Raw genomic sequence first — 867 nt, 5'->3', positions numbered from 1 at the left:
TTGAGGGACAGAGAAAGTGATGCAACAGAGAAAGATTTGACAGAGTAAGTTAGAGATAGGATACACCCAACTCACAGGAGAACAGCAGGATAAGAGGGGCTGCTCAGGTTAGCAAGAGAGGAAAATAAAGGCGGTGTGGTATCTGTGTGGTGTGTGGTATGTGTGGTTAGTAGTTTTACCTGGGCAATTTTAAAGAGACTGTTTACAGAGAGTACAAGCTAGACACAGGTGATGACAGAAATGAGCCGGAGAAAATGAATGAGCCAGAAGCTTAGAACATACTGTCAAAGTTAATATGAGGCCAAGCAGAGCAATTTGGTTAGAATCAGTAAGCTTGGAAGATTAAATTTAATGGAGGATAAAAGCTTACAGGGCTAGTTAGAATGGAGAAAGAAACGCTATGGCTCTCATTTCAATTCATCTGAAAAAATAAAAGTGATATTTACAGTGAAGTTGTCGAAGAAATAGAGGAAGACATCCCAATATCAGCCTCTTACTTCCACATTCACTAGAACTGGCAAACACATGTCCACATACACTAGAACTGGCAAACACACTTTCACATTGGCAACCAACCAACCAACCAATCAAAATTTAACAGTTTTTATTGCATGGCCATAAATTTAGACTAATGAAGACTGGGCACATATAGGACAGGACAATCAGAGTCTCCTGTATCTGAAGAGCACAACTGTGCTATACTTTCAATAAAAATATCTACCATGCTCTTTGTCATTGTCAATTATCACCTTTTCTCTTTCTTTCTTTCTTTCTTTCTTTCTTTCTTTCTTTCTTTCTTTCTTTCTTTCTTTCTTTCTTCCTTTCTTTCTTTCTTCCTTGCTTCCTTCCTTCCTTCCTTCCTTCCTT

This window comes from Mus caroli, chromosome 7, assembly GCF_900094665.2.
Source record: "Mus caroli chromosome 7, CAROLI_EIJ_v1.1, whole genome shotgun sequence".
NCBI classification, from domain to species: Eukaryota; Metazoa; Chordata; class Mammalia; order Rodentia; family Muridae; genus Mus; species Mus caroli.
This window is presented reverse-complemented; position numbering follows the sequence as displayed.